Source organism: Gobio gobio (genome assembly GCF_949357685.1).
Source record: "Gobio gobio genome assembly, chromosome: 15".
Taxonomy (NCBI): Eukaryota; Metazoa; Chordata; class Actinopteri; order Cypriniformes; family Gobionidae; genus Gobio; species Gobio gobio.
The window spans coordinates 32,540,029-32,550,426 of record NC_137108.1 but is presented as its reverse complement, the minus strand read 5'-3'; the positions used below and the strand labels follow the sequence as shown (position 1 = coordinate 32,550,426).

Sequence of the window (10,398 nt, the reverse complement as noted above, 5' to 3'; positions counted from 1 at the left end):
GGATGTGAATATACTTAATTAGCTAGTACATGTATTTATTAGCACTTATTTTAGTACTTTATTTGTTTATGTAAATTTATTGGTACTTATTTTAATCTATATAGTACAATTACAATAATTGTAACCAAACGCATATCTAAAATCTTAATTTCCATGAAATCATTATCTGATTTAACTCACTAAAATGTGTTGTTTGAATGAATCTTTGTTTGTATTAGTACAAATACTAAAATTATATTCAGTCATTTTTACACAATATTTTTTTCCCTCTCGGTTGCTCTGGGTGACGCTGCGTCTCCATGGTTGCAGCAGGGGAATCTCCGCGCTTGCGTGCGCACACGCACCCATACACACACGGATACACACTGAATCACATGGAGCGAGTCTGACAAATCTGTGAGTATAAAAAAGCCTTATGAAAATGACTAGAAAGTCGTCTACTAAGACAACCCTATGTGTTTAACAGCTGTGTGAAATCAGGTGTGCTCTTGTATTCCGCGCGACTCGTATTTATGACGGCGGAGAGCGCGCGCTGAGCGAATATTGGTATAGTTTTGGTGCTGTTATAGTCAATAACTTCTCATATATTTTCACATGTCATACATATTAGTTAATGCCCGATATATTGTGTTGTAAATGTTGTTTTTGCGCAATGTGGAAAGTTCGTTTGTCAAGAAAAGTGGTCGTCTGCTACCGGCGATTTCAGAACAAAAGCGATGAGGGGGCTGTTAGCGTTAGCGCGCTGCTAACGGTGTGTGTGGAGGTATTTCTTTCACACAACACCCGTTATATTAATCCTGTGTGTTCATATTGACATTAATAATTAAGGACCACCCAGATAATAAATGAGTCTTTGTTGTTCTGCGTTTGAAAGTCAGCTCGCTTTGTGTATGTAAAGAGACACAGCTGGACGCCTATCAGCATCCATCCTTTGCATAACGATGGAGAAAGTAAAAGAAACCTCTAACTTTGGACGTACATGAATATTATTTAGCTAAACTTGAAAGGTTGATTTTGGTTTTTATCTCAGAAACACAATAAAAGCAACAAGTTGTGATTAAGCGCGGGTTGTGCATGTGTGTGGTCTCTTTGTCTGGTTTCGTATCTGTCCCTGTGCGCTGAAGTCTGTAAACCTTTACTAATGTGCACCTATTATTTGCATAGACGCTGTTATGTTAATGTCACTTGAACTGCCCGAGGATTCAGTTCTAGATAGTTGCGATTTGTGTTCGCTGGAAGAGATGTTCTCAGATTAAAGAGCTCTCTTGTACCAGGTTATATCAAGTTCATGTTTCAGTATTTCTTCACAGCTGTAGCTGACTGTCTCAGTTAAACGCTGCGAGAAGTGGATAGAAAGCTGTCGTTGCCGAGATGTGATCTGTGTGGACCATTAGCTCAAGTATTCAAGATTTCTATTGTTTCTTGTTGGCTTTGGCACAGAAGGAGCATTTTGGGTGATTTACCTTTTTTCATCTATAGCTTAATTTGCTGTAAAAGATATTTGAGTGCATCAGTTGGCATTTTTTCAGTGTGGAAATGTTTTCTGTTTACATGTAGCTGGGTAATTAAATATCACTGTGGTGTGTCATCCCAAACTCCATCTAAAACTTATTTTAATTAACATTTATTTTATTAGAGCTATTATACATGCAAAATTTAGGATTTAGGCTAATTTTGAGACTGCTTGATATGTATTTCTACTTTTTTTCTACAGTACAATTGCCGCAATTATTTCACATGACTATTTAAAGGGATAGTTTCTATCCCTCATGTCGTTCCAAACCTGTATGATTGACTGATTTTTGTGAAACACAAAAGGAGACATTTTGAAAAACAGTTTTGGAGACCGCTGACTTCTATTGCATGAATAAAAACGCAGAGACGCTTCTCACGATATCTTTAATGTTCCACAGAAGAATGTCATAGAGATTTGGAGCAGCATGAGGGTGAGTAAATGATGACAGGATGTCATTTTTTGGTAAACTATCCCTTTAAAATGAGAGTGAAGATCCTGTCATCATTTACTCACCCTCATGCTGCTTCAAATCTGTATGGCATTCTTCTATCCTGATTAAAAATGGTGAGAGACTGCAGTTACAGGACAAGATATACGTTTTCCCCTTTGTATTTTAACCTGAAACCTTGTTGTTAAAAGAATTATGCATCAGCTATTCATTTAACAGTTTAAGCAACTTACAAATGTGGAAAAATAATACAAACACACATTAAAACTGGCTTGTGAACACAATCTCTGTACTTCTGCGGGAAAGAGATAGTCCTGCTGATAAAGACGTTCCTGTCACATATTGAAGTGAGAAATTCGCAGTAAAGGTCAACTCGTGGTTCTGGTATTTAGCCGCAGGTGATACATAAATGCTGTCTGTGAGTTCTCCTTTGAGTCTAGTTTTAGTGTCAAATAACTTTACTGTATTATCCTTTGATCTCGCGCAAGCGTGTTATTCCTACAGTGTTCATTTGATTTGCTGCCATTACCTCTAACTGTTCATCTAAGCAAGCAAACATTGTGCCATCTTTGCAACCAAAGACCCCGACTTAACCTCTGCTGCAGTGGAAAGGCCCTATAGGTGCAAGCAAGAAGGGCAAGCCCACCTCTAATCAGTCAGGCAGGAAGAGTTTAGCCTGGGATGGGTTTCCTCCTACCTGCCGTGCACTCCAAGCAGCAGGTCACTAACCCGCCCTGTTAGTAATGGAATGTTGGAGGAGTTTTTACTTGGCTCTGTACACTGAAGTTTAACCGATGACGTAAACTGCCACCATGGGGCAAGGGGTGGCTTCCTCCACGGCGAGTGAGTTACTCCCCTTTTATTAGGAAAAAGTGAGCGAAGTTGGAAGCTTTGTAAGAAATGGAGAGATTATAAAAGGGTGGGGGTGTTAATGTTTTCTTTGATTTAACCTCCCCCCCTCCCCTCTGTTTGTGTTTCCCATTATTTTAGCACCACCTCTGCCTCCCTGTCTGTTTTCCATTTCAACACAGATGCTATAGTTTGTGTTTTTTTTATTAGAGGGTTACTTCTGTTATTCAACCCGAAACGCAGTGGGTCTAATCAAAGCAAGCTCCTTCATTCGAGGAAAGTCGGCCCCCAAGGGTATGTGACATTTACCCAGCATGCATTTACTGAAGCCTGCTGCTGGGAATTCCTCCCTGAGAACAAAGTCGCGCGGGACCGGAGTCTTAGAAACCTGTTACTCACTGCTGCATAATAGTAGTTTCATAGAAGAAATAAGCCACAGAACTCTCCCACTGCAATTCTGCCTGTCAATCAGAGTGGCTTCATCTGACTTTACCGGAGCCTGGTAGTTTTTAGCTGTCTGACAGCCACATAAAGAGGCGAAAAAAGGGGAGAAAGTAGTGGAGGTTTAAGAAGTGCACTGTTGCCAAATAAAGGGTTATGCTGCGACTCCCAGAGGAACAGTTGTCCTCGTTCTCTTAAACTGGCATTTAAGGTCACTCTTTGGGTTCAATATGCACAATACAGTCATGGATGGTGGTGTATACATATACACACACACACACACATTGAGCACATCGTTGTAATAGGAACCTTTTATTGTTGTTTTCAGTGATCGTATCACAATCGGATTGCACTTGACCACCTTAAATGCTGGTGTAAGAGCATCCATTGTGACCAGAGTGTGTTCAAGGATGCATTCTGACTACATTGAAATCATTATCCATCAGTAATTTAATAACTGTTTATTTTTATAATGTAAGTGGCCGTTTTTTGTAGTTTTTCAGATCAGGTGTGAAGTGTAAATGCCATCCAGCTAAAGAATATCCTGATGCAAATGCTTTATCATCTGGTGTAAAGGACCCTTAGATGCAGGTCTTTTTGATCTCATTTCAGATGTGAAAGAATTTTTTATGTAAAAAAAAAAAAATCAGAAAGAAGATATTTAAAACAAAATTTGAGAAGTGGGTCACTCTGGCAACTTCATGGGAAACAACAAGTTTATCTACTGTATCTGTTGTAAGGTGGAGAGAACAAATGCAAGCTTTGGGCATTTGGTTTCCTTTTAGTAACAAGCTTTGGGTGTTTGCTGAAAAATATGTTGTACCTCATTGGCTTCAGAGTATCTTTTATGTACACTACCCGTAGGTAAGAATTGTTTTTTTTTTTAAAGAAAAGGAATACTTTTATAAACCAAGGACGCATTACATTGATAAAAAGTGACAGTGAATATATTTATATTTCAAATAAATGCTGTTCTTTTAAACTTTCTATTCATCATATAATGTATTATGGTTCCCACAAAAACAGCACCTGTTTTCAACATTTGATGATGATAATAAGACATTTTTCTTTAGCACCAAATCTGCATATTAGAATGTTTTCTGAAGGATCATGTGACACTGAAGACTGGAGTAATGATGCTGAAAATTCAGCTTTGCCATCACAGGAAAATATATTTAAAATGGAGAACAGTTATTTTAAATTGTAATATTTAACAATATTACTGTCTTTTTGCTATATTTTTGATCAAATAAATTCAGCCTTCAAATTCTGAATTTTTATCAAATATTAAATTTTACCTACTTATCCCAAACTTTTAGTGTATGTGTTTTTATGAATGACTTTATAGCTGCCACATGTGTGTATTTATGCCATGCTCAATTTTTGCTTTTTCGTAAGATGCCTCTGAGAGTATGTCATGAAATATTACTTGGACAGTGACCTCTGATAACAGATCACTCTAAATTGTAATGTAGACATGCATTTTCTGTAAAGTTGCTTTGAAGCAATGTGTATTGTGAGAATTTCTATACAAATAAATGTGAATTGAATTGAATAGTGCAAAAAACCTCAAGGCGGATGTGCGAGCTAAGCATAGAATGCTCCTGTTTTTTAAGATGTGTTCATCACCAGAATGTGTTTTCTCTGTCCCACACATGGAAAGGTTAATTTTCTTAAAGGCTGAATGCGTTCTTAATGAGATTTCTCCATAACTATCCCGCTGTTCCTCAGATGATGTGATGGAGATCTGGAGACTGTGTGTGGCTGCATGTGTTTGGGGTAGTTGAGGGGAAAAGGGCGGTGAGTGCCTCACAGGGAGATGGTGGGGAAGTCAAAAAGAGAGAGCAGAACAAACTTGATAGATAGATAGAGAGAGAGAGATAGAGCACAAGCTGGTGTCTGAGCAGTCCTGGGGGGTTCCTTGTGGCCAGTGTGCAGAGACACAATGAAGGGAAATGCTTCCTGTGGGGATCCCATAGAGTTCTGCTACAACCGTATCTTTCTTTTGTGGGAATAGATCTCTGCAAGCATCATTTGCATTCATACTTGTGCAGGGCTTGCAACCCCAACACAAAAACAAACAAAAAGTGGTCCATTGGCAATAGGGAAGCCCATGAGCTCCAGTATAAACTATAGTTATCATGTCTTTGGGGATTTTGATGTGATGCAATATCATGAGAGATATCCCAGGGGACTGAAAAATCCTCTCCACAGTTTTACTTCTCATGCAGTTTTCACGGGAACATGCATGTCATGCATGTTGGACAGTTGATTGCAGCAAACACGAAGTACTTTAACGTCGTCCTGTGCTCATATTCAAACTGTTTAGATATGAATCAATCTGAAATCCAAACAAGTATCTGATTATGCACCAGCAGCTGTGGCCAAAAACGACTGTCCTGGAACCATGGTGACCCCCGAGAGAGCCAGTGTTTATACTGCTCCATCCAGAGTGTATGGATGCACGTAGACCTGTCATGTGAATTAGTGTGAGTCTTTAGAGTGTGAGGTAATGATATTTTTTTCATGAACAGGTAAACACACTTTTTTCAAGCGAACCAAAAACGGACAGCGCTATGTAGTCTGATCCCTAAACGCATGACTCTTATGAACCAGTTATTTTTTTTTATATCTAAACATATCTTTATCTTTTATAAACTCAAATCTGAATTCTGGTGTTTAAGTGCAGCAAGTCCTGATAGCACTGTTAGGACATCAACTACTTCCTGACCTTTTGGTGTGCGATCTTTCTCCTTTGGCCACAGATGCGAGACTAGTAGGGTGGGTCTGGTGTCTTTCACGCAGGTCTGGAGTAATGAGTGATGGTGTGAAATGTTTCAGTGCAGGCTGAGTGGCAGTAGACAGATGGAACTGTCACTGGACTCTTGCTTTCGGTAGGAGATGGGCCTGGAGAAGTAGGACGTGTTCTTAAAGGCACACCCAAAGGGGCTTGTTAAGACCCATCTGGAAGAAAAAAGTTATTTCTATTATCCTTGGGAGAGTCCATGAGAACTACAGTGATTTCCCAGAGACATGCAGTGATTGACAGGTGCGCCAAATGGGTTTGAGTGTTGTTTGATAGGATGTTGGATGTGGGTATTGCTTTTAATGTAGGTAAGATGTGGCAGGGCTCAACAATAAGGATGGCCCCCTGATCCAGGGCCAATGTAAGGCTAGTAGACTAGTCAAGCCAATGCTGGGTTAATGGAATCTCTCAGTCATTAATCTTGTACATGTTTTTGTCTTGTAAACTGAAACTTTAGATTTGAAAATGTAGTATAATTGCAAATTGTGCTGATAGGTAATATCATTTAGCTGCTTATCTAGAAATTGCAGAAAAAAAGCTTAATCTTGAAATCATAAATGGTTTCATATTTTATATATGCATTGAAAAAGTTTTTTTTTTTCCCTTATCTCGTACTTTTTTTCATCACCCTGTTACTTCATAGAAAAGGACATTTTAGAATGAGTAAAAATAACCCTTATTGCAAAAACTGAAGTTCCCCCTGACTTTACTGGGTGATCTACAGTTTACATTTAGAAACTGGACAAAGAAATTCCCAGGCTGAATGCCATTGATGGAGTGGCTTCCATTCCAAGTGTTTACATGCTTTGAGCTCCGCTAATTGTATGGCAAACTGATGCTGGGTGAATGAGGCCTGGTCATTTGTATACCAAAAGCACCTGTCTGCCCATCCCAAACTAGACAAATCTCTCATTAAAAGTTCAACTCAAAGGTTCTTTATTTTGTTTTGATTCATGGCATGCTCTTTGAAAGTCGCTGTATGTTTATGACCATTTCCAATCGGATAAGTTTGCTGAAGTGTATATAGCGTTTGTTCTCCCGTATAGAAATTGTATGTGTCAGCTGCAGGGTTGAACACCAGGCGTGGAGGAATCTTCATGGAGACTTTTGCTTAAATGTGGTCTGCCAGCTGGAAAAGAGAGTCGAGTTTCGATAGGTGGTGACTAGGGAGCCTCCCCAGCATGCACGTACAACATGTCTTCTGTATCTGTCTCTGTTCTTCCTCCCCCCATCCCATGAACCCACATGCACAAGAAAAGAAAAGAAAGGAAAGCTTAAGGGAAGGTGTGATGCACTGCAACACTGTGTGGCCCAAATTTGAAGAATCTCTATTTTTTTGTTGTAAGGAAACCATTTACAAATGGTTTAAAATGCAAGTCATATTGCTGTGTTGTTTTGATCTTTGCCTGACCCTTAGGACTGAATCGATGCAGTAGAGATTTTTGATGAATCATGTATTATGTAAACACTTACTCCTGACCCTTATAAAGCTTTGCAAAAGTAATGTACTTGCTACATTCTTGAGGATGTATCCAGGTTTTTCTCTCTGGAGAAATTACCTGTTCTAGAACTTGCTTGGAATGATCTGATTTGTGTTTGAATGGGTCATGTGACTGGAAAGGAGATGATGATCTCAGTGTTCTTATAGGGATTACAGCATTGCTCATATCTCTCTTCTATTATGAGGGACACTGAGTCCTGCAGGTCAGAAGGGATAATAATTCAGCCTTGTGAAGTTGAGAAGTATTGCAAATCTCCAATCTGTGACCGAAATCCCTCCAGTTCTAGTTAAAAACCATCGCATTTGGAAACTCCTCATCTCAGATTTTTCTCTGTTTTAGAATGGCACCCATTGACTATCTCAGAATGCGAATTATAATTTTGTGGAGATATGAATCATGATTTTGTCTGTATATGTTTGCCTTTCTTAAAATGCTGTAATTGAGTTTTACATCCAGCTCTCCATGTGGTTTTGTTAATACCATATGCTTGCAGTATATCTGTTGAAAATCAAAGCATTGAGCACTATTCATGTGGTATAGTTTTGCCCCTTAAGCGATTCCTTATGTGTATCTTATGCCTGGTAACAAATTGCACACCAACATGTGTGCACATGCAGGGCTCCAGACTAACATTTGAGAGCAGTAGCACCGGTGCCACTAAGTTCTAAGGATGGTGGCAACATTACCTGATTTGGTAGCACTGGGGGTGGGGGGTTAATCATAAAGGAACTTTAATCATAAAATAAATTACTATTGATTTGCATTAATAAGTGCAGTTACTAATGATATTGCATGTTTATTTCTCAGAAATGCACGATTGACAGTAAACCACTGAGCTTGAGTTGAGATGCAGATAAAATAAACTTTTATTAATGACACTAACAAATTTTTATAGTGAAAAATGTCAATATTCTACTCTTATTATTATGACCGACAGCTTCAGTGATTATAAAAGGAGCGTTCTTTACTTGCTTTCAGTCACAGTTTGAATTTTTTTATGAGACTTTTTGGCATCCCATTTTTTTCTATATATTGGGTGTAATATTAGCATATTAGTGTAAATAGCTAGTATGTCAACAAGTGCTCATCTGCAGCCATCAACTGGTTATAGTGGTAATTTCATGTTTGTTCGCCACAAAGTTTTAGTTTTCCTACATTTATAAACTTTTAAAATAACAATTAACATTAGCATTAAAAATAACATTAAAATTCAGAGCTATGATGTTCTGGAAAAAAAACACTTTGAATTTCACTCTTAAAAGGTTGTACGAACCCTGAAATGAATTGATGAATTGTTCATTCATGGCACAATGTTTCTCCTGGTTTCCACTGGTTTTCCCTGGTTTTTTTTGTTTTGTTTGTGTTCTATATGGATGACGATCACAGAGCCCTTAACTTCATCCCACTGTGTCGCAACAATGTCATCTGTTCAGCTTTTTCAATTTGAGCCAGACCGTGAAATTTGTGAGAATAAAACATTGAATATGAATTACATCAAAACGAAGACAATTGGGGGGTTGAGGAGGCAAGAGTGGGGCAAAATAGATGGTGTCTCTGTGGCAATTGCTTGCCAATATGAACAGAGAGAAAGTGTGTTTGCTGTAAGGAGATGCAATTTATCGCTGGATCTGTTCAAGGTAAGTTTATGGATTGAACTGATGTTGTACGATTGATATGTAAAAAACGTCTGATACGTCACCTGAATGCAATAAACACAGTGAAACGTGCTGTGAAGATGCTACTTTTTTCTGTGATCAGATATCTCGTGCATCACAGCACACACGCAAGCTTTGAGACAGTCTGTCTCAATCGAGATGTGTTTTGGGCTGCCCTCGTCAGTCTCCATGACAGGGAGAGTGCTGGCCTGCCGAATCGGAACCAGGTGACAAATAGGCAAGTCAACCCTCACGTATAACTTCACAGCTGAGCGTGTGTGTGCTGTTGGTGTGTGAGTTTGTGTGCACATGTGTTTGAGTGTGTTTTAAATGCAATTACAAAGATCCAGAGAGAAATTGCATCGCCTTACAGCAAACACACAGTCTCGGTTCGCATCGGCAATCAATTGCCACAGAGACACCATCTATTTTGCCCAACTCTCACCTTCTCAACCCCCCCGATTGTCTTCGTTTTGATCTAATTCATATTCAACGTCTTCGATGTTTTCATTCTCACAAATTTCGCGCTCTGGCTCAAATTGAAAAGGCTGAACAGGTGACATTGTTGCGACACAGTGGGATGAAGTTCTCTCCATTCAGCTAGGATCATCAACCATAACTCCGTCCAGGACAGCCAGGAATCTTGGAGTTGTGATCGATGATCAGCTTAAATTCACTGACCACATTACTGCAACAACCCGGTCCTGCAGATTTGCATTATACAACATTAGGAAGATTAGAGCCTTCCTATCTGAGCAGACCACACAACTCTTGGTCCAAGCTCTTGTTCTCTCCAGACTGGACTACTGTAATGCTCTTCTAGCAGGCCTTCCGGCATGCACTATCAAACCCTTGCAACTGATCCAGAATGCAGCGGCGAGGGTGATCTTTAACGAGCCGAAGAGAGCGCACGTCACGCCTCTCTTCATCAGACTCCACTGGCTACCAATAGCCGCTCGCATCAAATTCAAGGCACTGGTACTCGCCTTCAAAGCAACCACTGGCTCTGCACCAATTTACCTTAACTCGCTTGTTCAGACATACACACCCTCCAGGAGTTTGCGTTCTACCAGTGAACGACGCCTTGTGGTGCCATACCAGAGAGGCATGAAATCACTGTCACGGACCTTTTCCTGGACTGCCCCCACCTGGTGGAATGACCTGCCTATCTCAATTCGAGC

General features: G+C 39.6%; 1 protein-coding gene across 6 annotated transcripts in view; it reads left to right on the top strand.

Annotated features, from left to right (window-relative positions):
* The first annotated feature begins 276 nt into the window (after window positions 1–276).
* Window positions 277–10,398, top strand: part of ptp4a3b (protein tyrosine phosphatase 4A3b) — a 33,624-nt gene continuing 23,502 nt past the window's right edge. For 2 of the 6 annotated variants that reach the window (XM_079837181.1, XM_079837182.1), the window contains exon 1: window positions 335–396. The gene's annotated coding sequence lies outside the window, so the exon portion shown is untranslated. Of the gene's footprint in view, window positions 397–1,310; window positions 1,455–6,093; window positions 6,304–10,398 lie in introns of those variants that run through there. The other 4 variants (XM_079837178.1, XM_079837180.1, XM_079837176.1 and 1 more) reach the window with 4 other exon arrangements.